The following is a 14,108-nucleotide window of genomic DNA, read 5'->3' on the forward strand; positions in this document are numbered from 1 at the left end:
TTTTTTCTTCTTATCAGTCAGGATTTTGCTTTATGTAAAGAAATGATTTGGACTTCTACAGTTTTTATAATGCTGTTTCTGACTGTTCTAAAATTAAAATAAGACCCTAAGATAATATTAGTACACAGTGGCACACTGCTGGTCTGGGGATTGTACCGCTGACCCTCTGGTGGAAGGGTGACCAATCCACTAGCTGATCCACGGCTGCCACAGATTGGATTTGTATCTATGTATAATACAATCTTTAGAGCAGAATGTTGGAGCTGTGTTTTAGAGGTAATCCGATCAGGTTGCAGTATCTAGATTTTAGGATTCACTTTATCTTTAAAGGCTGAATTCTGAACATTGGTAAAGCAGGCCACACACATAAAGCTTATCGGGCTGTTTTTGTCTTATATGATTATCTTATAAGATCATCCTGTGGTCTGAGGTATGTTAAGAGTGAATTTGTGCCAACAAACACAAGTATTACCCCTCATTTCCACCTGGTGCATGTTAGCCACGTTACGGCTGCCCCACGGTTTCCCTTGCGGCTGTTTTATGGTTTGGTTTCCACCGGGTGTGCCGCAGCGCCTATCAGACTCATCTCAGAAGCATTCCAGAAGTGCTTTGTCGCAGCTCTCCGCTTACTTTACACAGCAAGTCTATTATTGATGGACGCACCCAGAATGTGTCAAATTTTGCAATTCAGATAGGGGCAGACAGGAAGTAAGACATGGGCGCAGTTTATAAACTTCTGGTATTTTTCAAAATAAAAGTCCCAATGCAGATTTGCTGTTGAATATGAAAACATTACATCTTTAACTGGTCAGGGGGTCTCTGTGTTTACATTTTTATCATGGACGATGAGATGTTCATCCTGGAATTGACTTTTTCCCAAAGTCTGTTAATAACAGTCGCAAGACCACCACCATTCCCTCATCCTTTATGTCCTCTCCCATGCTGGCTGTTGTGGTTTTCCCGTTGTTGCTCTGTTTCTTCTTCTTGGCTTTTGTTAGATCACGTTTGATCACGCCGTGTTTCTGACTCAGAGGACTAGATTGTAGATCGGCTGCGGGACTGAATCGTTATGTATGTGGTGGGCTGTGCTAAGATTATTGAAGCACACCACACACAAAAATGTTATATGCCTGATTATTTCTCCTCATGTCTTGAACAGACAAAAAATCTCTTCAGATTTAGAAAATCCTCACGTGTGCAGTCAGCTTAACCTGATAGAAGTGAAAGATAAGTCTGCTAGAGCACTCATACCGTCATGTAAACGAGGCTTGTGATGCGCCGACTCAACCAGATTTACTTGTTTGAATTGCATTAGTTATATGTCGCTAGTTTGGCTTTGTGTTTATTATTCTGTGCTTCCTGTTGGTTGGTTAGAAGATGCAGGTTTTAATATCAAAGACTCTGTAGAATGAGCAGCTTAAATTTGTGATAGTGTCAGAAATTTGTCCTAGACTATCTTTGGTTGCAACACCATTACAGCAGCTTGATAGCTGTTATTTTTCACCTGGCTTTTTAAAACAAAAATATCCTCATGATTCTATTGCATTTTTTAATTTAAAGAGTTTCTTTAATGATTGTTTTTTTTTTTTTACTCAGAGCAGTTTGCAGATTACTTTTCTGATCTCTATGCAGCTCTGAAAGAAAATATATTGATTCAAAACTCATGCATGAACTGTGCACAATCACATCTTAAACTATGTAAAACAGAGACAGAAATCCTCACCTATGATAACACCGCGCATAGCTTCGGTTCTCTGGCAGAATTTTCTCTAAGCGTGAAATTGAACATATGTATTAGTTTATTTCCATTCCAATGAAAGAGCAAAGATACTCCAAGTAAAATGACAGTTTCTGCCGCAATCAGTTAGATGGGGAATAACAGCAACTGCAAAGACGTGTTTGGGTTTAACCATTTGAGATGTGGAGGAAAAGAAATGTGTTTGAATTATTCTGTGCAGAAAACATGAGCAGAACAGAAACTACCTTCAACACTAAGAAATGGTCATATTACAAATGGATTTTCTCATGAATGGCTGTTCTTGGCTACAGGTGATAAATCATCCACATCAACATAAAAACAGAGCACAAATGATTACTTACAGTGCAGTTTGTGAATGCTAAATTATATATATAATATGGTAGTGTGAGTCCAAACAGAAATTTTATTAATAGATAATAATAATTTTGTCTAGTTTCATTTATTGTTTTTTGTGCATAGCATATCTGCATCTGTATTAGCATTGTAAATTGGTTTGGAATATTTGCAGGGGGTGCACATCAGTTATTGGGGTCTCACCTTCGGCCACCGCCCACCTCACACTGCCTCCAACTAGGGTCCGAAATTAACACTCGCCAGGCGCCAAATGCGAGTAAATTTTTTGTTTGGCGAGTAAATCTCAGAGGGCTATCTGCCAAATGGCGAGTAAATGTTTGTACCAAATTAGTCCTGTTTTTCAGAGATTAGAGATTTACTGATGTTCCCCGCCTGAGTTCTTGCAGTAAAGGTAATAAGGTGCTTTCTTTGATCTATGCTCATAAATCATTGCCTGTGAGGTTCTTGCTAACAGACGGCTGAAGTTATTTACATCAAGTTATATACGTTAAATAAGTAGTTAAGTTCTTTTGCTTTAGAACTGACTTTCCTTCTGAGTGTGAGATAAAACATCAATATTGTCAGACAAGCTTAGCATGGCAACTCAAAGTGAAAACAATTAGCTTAAAAAGGTTGTAAAGACAAAGTGATACAGATCTAAACTCATTTTTGAAAGACATAATTACATCAATATGGAGACCCCAGGATCAAATAAATTGGTCACAAACCAGTTGAAGGCCTGATTCTGCCATTAAGATCTAGTTGAAAAGGTTTTGCTGCGGTTCCCACACAAATAAAATCCAGATTTCCACGTCAGAGACGGAGCAAACCCAAGAGGGTTGGCACTTTGACTGCTCCTAGAACCTGCACGTCATTTAAACCACAGAATGTCTGAGTACTGATGCAAGCTGTGGATACACCCGCCATTGTTTCTTGTGACGTAAATACAAGTCAAACATGTCTGATGAGTAACGTCTACAAAGCACATTGAGATCAAACATCTGGAATAATATGTCTTAAGGAAGAAACATTGGACAAAGGTAATCAAATAGTAACTGAACAGATCTGAATGTTCACTTGGTTTTAATCTGCGAATGCTAACAAAGCAAGAACCTCAACAGCATGAGCTTAAGACATGAATGTTAAGACTGCAACAAAACAAAGAATCCTGGAGGTAATTAGCATCTTTTTATTTATTGTAAAGGATTCCTGGTCTCTGTGAGGTTAAGGGACTGGAGTGGGATGTAAAAGACACTAAAATGTGTACCAGACGGGGATATCAAAACAAACATTGAAATGAAGAACTGTTAGATACATTTTTCTTGTGCTTTGAAGTAACAAGAATAAATGAGAGTCTTTGGTCTTAAATGAAACATATTGACAGTAGTTTGCAAGCTAATCAGTCACCATTTATAGACCCACTGGCTGCTACGTACCAAATGTTGTATGTTGTTAAACATAGCCAGGTTCAAGATTTTATCTCTAAATAGACTTCGGGGAACAACAGATCCTATTTAGTCCTTTGAAAATCAGACCTTAATCACTGAACCTTACAAGCGTGCATTGCCTCCTTGTTGTGGCTTCGTCTTCTTTTACTCTACTGGATGTCACAAGACTGAAGCTCATGTGTTATGATGTTGACCGAAAACTTCACTGTGTCTCTTTCAATAGGAGTAAAATGTTGTGGAAGGAAAAGGTTATTTTTTATCAATAATTGATCATTATTACTGCTGAAAAGCAGCAATGAAGTTGTGTCGTATAAATTGTGATGCGTTTCTGGCTCCTCTTCTGTTTGCTCAAACAACAAAGTAAAAAACATGTACTTTTCTTTTTTTGGATGGTAATATTTAACTGCACGATTTGGTGCAGTGCAGTACATTCAACTATTAAGGGTATAGAGCTTATTGGGGCTAGATTTTCTTTCCTTTTTCCTGTTTTATTACTTAAAAAATTATGCCAGTGATATGAATGAGCACGGCTAATAAGTTAATCTTGAAAATGGAAAGAGTAATTTGTTTCTAGATTACTTAAGAAATATATATATTTAAACATTTTTAAATGATAGAAAATGTAAAGTGAGAAAAAGATGGTAGTTTAGCTGCATTGGGTGCGTTCGGGTGCAGCTCGGGCTTTCTGCTTTACAAATGTGAGCTAGTATATACTCAAAGTAGCTGAGATGAGGTGTGCAATATCTTTTTTTAAATTTTAACATTATTTAGAAATCATATATCTAAAAAGGCTTTTTTTCCCCAAAACAGCTAAAAGTCACATTTTTTTTTTTTTTTTTGGAGGTCCACTTTGTAACCACACATGAAGCCCTTTATTTTTCTTCACGGGGTTGCTTTGCGTACCGTCAGGTGCTATTTCTGCTCCCTGGTCCGACTTGAAAATCTACTCCAGTGGTCATGTCTTCAATTTGTTTCTTGTCCCAGAATAAATGGGATGATTGGGGATCAGCGAGTGCGGATTTTCCGACTTGACATTTGACATGACAGGTGGTTTAGGTTTCTGAGTTGTGTGCTTTGCTGTCATCTGCAGACGCTGCTACAGTGGTGTGGTGTGAAAAATGGTCTAATATTTGCACATCGGTATTATGCAATGCGATGTATGCGTGTGGCATACTGAATTTCTGCCTGAACAAACAAGACACATCTAGACTAACCACCCTCACCCTGCATTTAATTGCCAAACCTCTTTGTTTTCCTTTAGAAAATGTTTAGGAAAGTCACAGATATGTATTAAATATGTTAAAAAATTATTTAAAATTGTAAAAAAATGCCAAAGACCGAAGGTTGCTGCTAAATAGTGAAGACCACTGCAGCGTGAGTCTGTTGTTTTAGTCAGTGAGACAAAATCAAACACCCAAAGGCCACTGATCCTTCTCCACGTTTCTTTTGATAATGCTGCCAAAATGCCGCCTCGTGTGTCTGCGTTCGATAAGAATAATTTCATTATCTCCACATTGTGAGGCAGAAACGGCCTCAGGTGGTGTGGCCGAGGAGTCGGAGGTGTCTGTACTGAATCGCTTAATGTCATCTGATGCTGACGATGATGACACACCCTGGAAAAATGTAACTGCCAAGAAAGGTTGCGATTGAATAGTTGTGTGTGTGTGTGTTAATGGAAGTGTGTTTTTTATGTGCAAGAAACACATTTGTTTCATTAACATGTTAACATTTTAACATATTATGAGCAACTTTGTTGCTTTAGCTCCCTAATGGTAAAATGTTGTAGGTATTTATTCTACAGATATGTAAGTTTATTTAGGGACTAGTGGGCAGCGGCTCCACTCAGGAACATTAAGGTTTTTACCCTTTATTACTGCACTATAAACTTTTAAGGATCACGATGCTCCAATGGTTAAAGCACATATCACATTGGCCTTTTTTCTCTCACATCCCTATTTAAGAGTAAATGCAACTAGCAGGCTGGGTGGGTGATGGAGGTTAACCTGCTGAAAGCAAGAAGTCGTGTAGAGCGAGGATTCAGAGGTCTGCATGAGTCATTTAAATGCATTGAATACAACTATTGTAAGTACAGAGAGGTAAAAGACATAGATGACTGCAGGGTGGACCAGGCTATTGTGGTTATAAAATAACTTCCATGTCTGGCTGAACTACGAAGGTTTGATTTCTTTTTCACCTGCGAAGTTAACATGAATGAAAAATTTAATCGTGAAAATGATTAAACAAAAGCAATTGTGTCTTCTTACGGATTATGCGCCATAATGCTGGAGTGTTTCTCTGACTGCTCATGCTTTAGTGTAGCCCAGGAAAGAGACAGATGCGCAGCATAATTCAATTTGCCTCCACCAGATCACTTTATGAGATCTACTGCAAAGACGCAGATTAAATCTCTATGAAAGGATTAAATTTAAAATTACATTTACTTAAATGGTCATACATCAAGATGGAGGCTGTTCTGTTTATAGCCTTTTAAAAAGACAAAAACATTTACTTTGTGTTCAGGTATATTAAAGCATCTATTTTTGTTACCCAGTATTTACAAGCGTATAAACATTTATAGATTCATATTCAACTAGAGCTTGAGACTACCAAGTAATATTTTGTATGTAGACCATGAAAAAGACTGAGACGCAGCAACTCCTTTAAAATGTTCAGGTCCTCTGAGAGCACTACAAAAAAATGGGTGCAGTTCTGTGTTAGAAATCACAGCTTAGACTCAAGAATTCTTCAGAAAACAACTACTGGTGAACACAGTTTGTAACTGTTTCTGAAAAAGGAGGGTTGAAACTCTACAGTGCTTGAAATAAGATGTTTTAGTATAGTTTTCATTCATTGTTTACATATGTTTTTTCTGCGATCGTCAAAGTGGCCTTTGTTGAATTTGAAAAAATTGTGCTGTTCAGAATGCATAACAATCAGATAGGGGTCACATGGGGGCAAAAAATAGTCAGAATTGGGCCACTTTCGCCTGAAGTGAGAATGTACCTGAAGAGAAGGACCATCCAGCTAGGCATCATGGTTTCAATTCCTATTCCTACACTATGGAATTACTTTACTCCACATAGCATTAATAACTTCCACATCTGTGATGGCACCATTGATGTTGAAGAGTATGTTTAGATTTTGAACCGATGACTGCAGCCACACAGATGACGCTGTTTCAGGGAAGTTCTTGCTTACTTTAGCATAACAATACCAAACCATCAAGTTCAGGTGTTTCACTGGTCGGCCCACATTTATCAATTAAATACATTTGCACCATAATGAATTTAAAAACATGACAATGAAGGCTCTAAACTGTTAAAGAACTTAACATTAAACAAGTTGATTTCTGCAGCAAGTCCTCAGTTTCTAAACAAAGTGTTTGATTTCTGTTTTTCAGTAAAATTAATGGTTGAAATAATTAGAGGATTACGTTTTGGTTTTATTTACATCATTATCACTGCCCTGACTTTAAATAGGCCCTAATGCAGGAAGACAAGCCGAGGAGATGATTAAGGGAATACCAGCACCCTATACTGCAGGGATTCCCTGAACACACGGTGTGTTTGTGTAGTCTTGACCAACTGCAAGTCACGCTATGAACTTCCTTTGATTCCTCAGGACAGCCACTTCATTTGGCTAAAGGATTAGAATGCTAAGCCTTTTAGCTGTAAGCTGGTTTCAGGATAATCTAACTTTGTTTTCATAAAGAAGAAAACCTTGCACCTCCTAGGGGATATTCCTCTTAAGAACTCATAGACTCCTCCCATGTCATCCGTGACTTGGCAGTGTATGCGTGCATCAGTGGCCATGTGGATTTCCCTGTGCTGGTGCTGTTGCTATCTGTAGGATTTTACTAACTCCTTTTTCACAAGAATGCTCGGCAGTAGCGTTCGGCCTGGTGGATGTTTTTTTCTTTTGTTTGCTACAAAAAGAAGGAATCATCAGTTTTTTTTTCATGTGGTGTTTGCAGAGTTCCCTGGGACCTGTGTTGGGATGAAAGGTGCCATCAAATGTGAATAAAAAAGCTCTAAAGCGAAGACACCTGACCACCAAGGTAAGAAGCATTTGCATAGCTTTGAACAATAACAGAGGCTGACAAGTTTCTGCACATACGCAGTGAAGTCTGGAAGCAACACTAAAGCCTTGACACTGTAACAAAGGCAGCAGGCTGGTGAAAGGTGAGGCTGGTATTATTTTCCTTGCTGTATCACAGTGTCTTATTACCACAGGTGCTCGTATCAGATTTGTTTTTTTTTGGAAGGCGGTGTACGTACAGTGCACCTGAGCTGAACAGCTCACTCTGTTTGTCAGCTTCCAAAGCTTTTTGATTTCGGAGACTGCTCGGTAAAAGGAAAAAACAATCGTAAGGCACTAGAGGAGGACAAGTTGTTCTTTACTGACAGAAATAAAAGAAGTTTTTGTGTAAACTGCATCTCATTCTTTTGCATAGTTTAGAACAAGGTTACACTGTACAACTGAGAAATCACTTAGACCTGCTGACAGTGCAGTAAAAACACACTGGCGGCATTACACATTTCACACACTCCTGGTTGCAACTATTCCTCAAGAGCATTATCTTGATTGGTGTTGGACTTTTCCCTTCTTTGTCATCACTGCTATCCACATGTTAGCGTGCAGCTCAGGTCTCATAGTGGTGGTCATGATGACCACTGATCCTCCTCATGTACTCTGCTGCTTCGTGTTTGCTTTCAGTGAACAGTGCTGGACTTTGCATTGTTGTTAAGGCTGGAATTTGTTGCCAAGGTATTGAATCTTGACATTCTATTGAATGAGAAGGAGTAAATGCTCCTCTTCTGAGTGGCAGCCTGATTATCTCAAAGTTTAAACAACATTTAAAACGTTTATCTAATGCTTTAAGATTAGCCAAGTTAAATTTCACTTGCTGCAACGCTCCAGGTAAAAACTAAAAAGCTGTAGTTTACACCCTGGAATTATTGATTTGATGTAAATAAAAGATTAACTGATAGATTCTGACAGCTGGGTTTGACATGCTGTGATTAGCGTGATGGTTTTTCCAGAGATTTAGCTCCCAAAGTCAACACATGATTGGAGAGTGATGGTGGAGAGTGATGCTTGTTTGCATAACCAGCTCATTTTGGAGAGAGCAAAGTTTTAGTCTGGCCTTTTGACAAGTTTGCTGGAGTATGTCTGTCTGCACTGTGTGAAGCAGATGTGGTGCTCATGTTAGATACTAGGAAAAACACAGAACTGTACAAAAGCCTAAAAAATAGGAAATATGTGCAGTGATTTATAGAAATCTGCAAACATAAGGCAAAAAACAGTTTGTGCAACTCTAACAAGTTTAAAAGTCATATTTATTTTATACTTAAGCGCAGTCTGAAATCTCTTAGACACGCCTCCTCCTAATTTCTTAAAGTAGTTTTCAGGAATAGTTCTCCAGGCTTCTTGAAGGACATTTTGAAACTATTCTTTGGATGTTGGCTGACTTTTTTTTTCTTTTCTCTGCCAAGATAATCCCACACCGCCTCAATAATGTTGCGCTCCAGGCTCTGAATCAGTGTGATATCAATGCAGACCTGTTGCTGCTGATTTTCAGGCCAGTTATTGTGTCATTTGGCAGACCTCAGCCTGTTCTCCCTGCTTCCCTTCCATACGTATCAGCTGATGGGCCAGATGCATCTCTGAGTTTCCATGTGCTCAATATCTTTTTCTTATTCCCTCAGAGCATTTTCTTTCAGTTTATTCACATTTTTTTTACGTATACACTTCGCACCATGTTGCAATAAGATACGGTTTCAGCATCTAGCTCAAGGAATCACCTTGTTGCAAGAATGCTACTAGATGCTTGTCACACCTAAGAAATTGGAGCAAATGGTTTTTCTTTTAGGACATACTGATACTAAATGTGAAGTTGTCATTGTTAAAAGGTGTGTTATGTGTAGTATGTGTGTATTATTGGAGGACTTTAAAAGAGTACGAGAAACTTTGACTGCATGAGAGCAATGATAAGATTTTGCAATACAGGAACGATCAAGCTGCAACTTGAATGAGTTTTTCTTTTTTTCAGTCATTCTAGACTGATTAATGTTTTATAAGGCGTTTGCCTTCTTACCTGAATGTGAGCCAATATTTGACAGGTTTGTCATGTTGATTATAACTAAATAAGACCCTGTATGTTTTTTTTTAACCTCATCATGCATGTATATCGATGCTGAAACAATGTCATGTGCAGCCTCAGTTTGGCAGCTGAAGAAGCTGTTTTTAACCTGCTTCCCTAACGGAGGGCTGAATCAACACGAGTGGAACTGAAGCTCTGATTTGCAGGATGCATCTGTGAGATTTTGTAGTTGTGCTTATTGGAGCCTTGGAGACCTATAATTACAGTAACACATACAGAGATGTTGATGCAGAGCTTTAACAGCAGGATACTTGGGATCTAGAGCTGATTCATTCTTGCACAGTAGTGATGGTGATGGTTACCGCGGGCCTGTTATAGTAGATTTGTTAAACATCTGAATCTGAACAAAGCAGCTTCTGTGAGCGGACTGAGAGGTGAGAAGAGACACTGTACCAGCACACATCAAACCTTCTGGCCTCTCAGGTGGCAGAGGAATCGGGCCGAGCCACTCCCTGCCCATCTGCCATGCCCATCAGGGGAATCACTTTCCCGCTCTGGCACACACACTCTCACAAACACAGAAAAACACATGCCCATCTGGGCACACATTCACCACAGCTGAAATAAATATACACACATAATCAAATAGACAAATATGTACAAACATCCACACACACAGTCAGAAACAAACACAAACAATACACAGACTTGTAGTTCGGATCTGTACAAAGATAATCTCCGAGGTTTGCTGTTCATCTCCGACCTGGGAGCGCTGGTGATCCGTAAAGCATGAAAAGGGAAATGTGAGTCGGCTGAAAGGCCAACAGCTGAATTACTTTTATTCACTGGTACTTTGGCTCGCCACCTGGTTGGGTAATCCTGCGCTGTGCCTTTAGACCGCTATCACTCTAATCAGCAGTTTCAATTTGGGTGAATTTCAGATAAACAGTAGGAGAGACACTCTGTGACATTTAAACTGAAACCATTATTTCCAGGCGGAAATGGGCTCGAACTGTCCCTGCGTCGACGCCATCTTCTTTTGTGTTTGTGACATTTAGATAAACTTTTTTCTTTCTTTCTTGATAATCCATAAACTAACTCAGTAACCTGTCTTCATGCTTTTGATGTCTAGACGGGGAAAAAAAGTTTCAGCAGTTGAGTTTTAATCAGCAAAGAAGCTCATTTAGGGAGACATTTACCAAGCATGCTGCTAAATGACATTAGCAGGAGCAGTGGAAAGGTTGCTAAATAAAGACGTTGCTAATATCTGATTGAATTAGTTTCTGTCATTGTATGCTGTTTTCTGTACGGTAGCCAGGGAGCATGGCTGGGTCACAGAGGTGAGATGCTGTTAACATATTATAGTTTTCATTTTAACCTGCACTACAGAAAATGCAAGGTGCAGCTGCAACATCAAACCGTAAGAAAAGAGCACAAGGCGCTTATGAAACTGTGCGGTTTCTTGGACAGCTTTCTCACTCACGGAAAGGAAGTGGTTTTTTTTTAACTCTTTTTAAGCAAAATCACAAAATGTTCCTTTTCTGCCGCTCTCTCCCCTACTCTGATAGTTCATTCATTCGTGTCGTTCAAATCCGAATCTGTATTAAAAGCAATCTCTGTTTGGGGTCAGAGAGAGGACTCAGGCGGATGAGTCCAAACCACATTAGACAGACAAAGTTTGTAGTGAAATGTTAGGTAGTTTGGTTCCTACCTTTCTTTTTTTTTGTCAATGATTGCGTAACTCTTACGTTTCTGTTTGTGAAATCATGTTCACACATTGTATTTTGATTTAATAGAGGTTTACAGCCACAGCCACATCATTCCAAAGAGATTTTCATTTAAATTGAAATGTATTGATTGATTTTTTTAAGGCAAGCCTGAAGCTTTTTGCATTTGTGCTATGTGCCATCCTCCTTTATATTTCACCAGTAACACATATACTGATATTTACATATCTTTACCACTGATGTGTTTGCTTTACTATGAGCTCATTTAAATCAAAATCCGATAAATGGGAGAAATCAGATAATTGCAAAAATTTAATCCAATGCATCTGCATACGTTCATTAAATGCGATATTCGAAAAACCCTTGTCTGCATTGCCCAGTCCATTATCTGATTTCTTTTTAAGTATGCACATATGTAGTGATGTAACTTCCTTTTATTTTCAGAACATCTGGTCTTTGTTGAACATGGCGGGGCTCCTGAGCTTAGTGTTTGCACTAAATGGGGAGCAAATAAGCCTGCAAAATAGACTACATAGGAATTTTTTTAATTCATTTTCATCTTGTTGAAGGAAGATGTTAAGAACCATGTGCAGGTGTAAAAAGGAAAATGAAATAAATCAGATATTCTGGTCTAAAATGTCCACAAAGAGTATGAGGGAGAAGTCACTTCCTGTCCTGCTGTCTGGTGGCTAAGAATCATAAACTAGTATAGTTAGTTAAGAGAGTTGTGTTGATGAGGGTCCTAGGTGGTAGATTTATAGCAGTGATGTTAAAGATTTTACTAAATAGTTGCAATAGAAAAGGATTTAATCATCTGGTTTTAACAAGCTTACCTGTGTTTAAAAAGAACACTACTTTTGTTTTGAAAGTTTCAAGTGCATGTCCCTCTCTGCTGTGCTTGGGCTCTTTCTCCAAAGGCCAGCATCACTGCAGATGATAGAAGTAGCAGTGACACGCTGAATCCTCTTCCTCACTGTTCTTTTACTCAGCAACAATGAACGTCTATGGTGACTGGAAGAGGCGCAAAGAAGCTGTCAGACAAACCAGATTTTTCCCTCAGAGATTGTTTCTGTCACATTTTACTGTTCGAACATAAAGACAGTTTTGGTAACAGCGACCACTTCTTTTCCTCAAGCTGCCAGTTCTGCTTACAGTGTTTTTCACTAGAACTGATTTTCTGAATTCTGAACACTTTGGTGGTATCTGGTTAAACTTCCAGGAAATGCATTCTTCTCTGCAGCTTGTACAGACACGTTTTAAGTGAAAACAATGAATTTATGCTGCGTCAAAGACTGCAACAACCACTTTACTAATACCAATTAACGGAATTCCCTTTCTTTAGGTTGATGGCTGTGTTTTTCATGGTGTTGCTCCCCCAATATTGATTAAATTGATAATAAATTATCATTTTGATGCTCCAAAATGTGAAATTCTGTTTAATTACCTGAAAGCCCTTTTTATTTTTTTTGTTCATTTATATTACTGTATTGAAATACTCAATAAGCAACTTGAGGGAACAAAAACTTGCAAGTATATGTGGTTGGGTAATGTCCTTATGCTTCATCTGCTCATTGAGGAAGTTGCCAGTTCGCATTTATCACGCTTGACTGAAAAAACCTGCAGGCCTTTTTGAAAGAAAAAGATTATAGACTAAACATTTTTACAGCAGTTTTACAAGTACAGCAAATAAATCAGACATTTTTTTAAAATTGCAATCAGCAAAGGTTTATCTCCTGTTTGTCGTTAACTTGTGTTTAACCGAGGGAAACGTGTAGAGTAGAGCATCCAGTTTCAAGCTTGCATTGAATTTGTTTTTTGTTTTTTTATTTTCAAACCAAACTGGAGCTTTTTTCAGTGTTTACAGCTTTTTTCTTGTAAGTCCTGTTCCTGTGTACCCTGGTAGCGACAGCCAGTCTGACAAGAGTACAAGTTTTGACAGTTTTATGCATCTACATAAAGGACCAGCATGAACATTTTGTACAGCCCTCAGGCTTTGAAATAACTCTGCGTACACTGCAGCTCAATGCAAGAGAGCTGAAAGCACATAGTCACCGTACATAATCTGTTATTACTGTAAATGGAAAGACTTAGGAGGGAACTCTTTGTTCACTAACGAAATTATAATGCTAATTTTAATTTTCTGGACGCTTAATGAAGCATTAAATCCTTTTTAAGAAAGGCAAGCACTTAAGTATTTTAGTATTTTGGACTTTTGCAAGATAAAAGTAAAGTTTTTTTTATTTGGAAGTTCTTTGGTCACTATAATTTCTTAAGAGAATAGATGGATTGCTATGGGATGACACACTATTTGTGATGGAAAGTCTGTTTCACTACTTTATAGCTGTCGGTTATGTTTTATTTGAGTTCAGTGGAAAGTTGATGATGTAGAAAGAAATTCCTTCACATCTTATGTCTGTTTTTTTGTTTCCCTCTTCAGTAGTGCAAAACAGAAGTTAAGCAATTCTTTACATTTTGTCCCACTTTCTCTGCAAATGTGTGTCTCCACCCCTTTGTCTAATCTTTCCAGAGGCGATGTCAGTTGGGGGCAGAGAACAGGTGCAAGCACAGAGCGATATGAACACGCAGCTGGGCCCCACCTCGTTCCATACATATACAGTACAGACCAGAAAACAGGTTTAAAGTCCTCAACCTCGCCAGACTAAACCATTTTCCTTTGTTTAATGCTGCCCTAGCTGTGCTCTCTTTCTCTCCCTCCTGTCTGGGCTCAGCTATATGGA

At 38.6% G+C, this 14,108-nt stretch overlaps 1 protein-coding gene across 2 annotated transcripts in view; it reads left to right on the forward strand.

Annotated features, from left to right (window-relative positions):
• The window catches only part of LOC121632055 (thyroid hormone receptor alpha), a 159,047-nt gene that overhangs the window by 19,071 nt on the left and 125,868 nt on the right, over positions 1-14,108 (forward strand). The window contains exons 1-2 of one of the 2 annotated variants that reach the window (XM_041973224.1): positions 3,207-3,266; positions 7,514-7,597. The gene's annotated coding sequence lies outside the window, so the exon portion shown is untranslated. Of the gene's footprint in view, positions 1-3,206; positions 3,267-7,513; positions 7,598-14,108 lie in introns of those variants that run through there. The other variant, XM_041973223.1, reaches the window with a different exon arrangement.

This window comes from Melanotaenia boesemani, chromosome 21 (genome assembly GCF_017639745.1).
Source record: "Melanotaenia boesemani isolate fMelBoe1 chromosome 21, fMelBoe1.pri, whole genome shotgun sequence".
NCBI classification, from domain to species: domain Eukaryota; kingdom Metazoa; phylum Chordata; class Actinopteri; order Atheriniformes; family Melanotaeniidae; genus Melanotaenia; species Melanotaenia boesemani.